At 33.9% G+C, this 383-nt stretch overlaps 1 protein-coding gene across 1 annotated transcript in view; it reads right to left on the bottom strand.

Moving 5' to 3' along the window:
* Window positions 1-383, bottom strand: part of LOC119594807 (basement membrane-specific heparan sulfate proteoglycan core protein-like) — a gene marked incomplete at its 5' end in the record, with an annotated part of 219,836 nt that overhangs the window by 163,890 nt on the left and 55,563 nt on the right.

Genomic DNA, 383 nt, shown 5'->3' with positions numbered 1-383 from the left:
GCCATCTGTCTGATTAGAGAGGAAAAGCAAGAAAGGAGAGAGAGAAACACGAATAGAAATGTACATAGGCAGAAAGACAGAGAGAGAGAAAAAAAAACAGTCAGAGACACAAACAAACATAAAATGAAAGAGGGAGAGCAAATTCAAGAAAAAAGGAAAAAACACAGAGAGAAGCAATGAGCGAGAGAGAGAGAGAGAGGAAATAACGAGACAAGAAAATGAATGCACAGCACAGTTTCCAAGTACGATAAACGTGTCGTAGTTTTTAAAATACTAAAACAACAATTTCTTTGTACTTTAGTAAACAAAGACTTACAGACCAAAGTAATTAAAACTTATGGTTGTAAATTGTACCCAACAAAAATAATAAATTGCACTTTAAC

Source organism: Penaeus monodon, chromosome 34 (assembly GCF_015228065.2).
Source record: "Penaeus monodon isolate SGIC_2016 chromosome 34, NSTDA_Pmon_1, whole genome shotgun sequence".
Taxonomy (NCBI): Eukaryota; Metazoa; Arthropoda; class Malacostraca; order Decapoda; family Penaeidae; genus Penaeus; species Penaeus monodon.
Note: the sequence above shows the minus strand (reverse complement) of the source record. Positions and strands in the feature narration are given on the sequence as shown.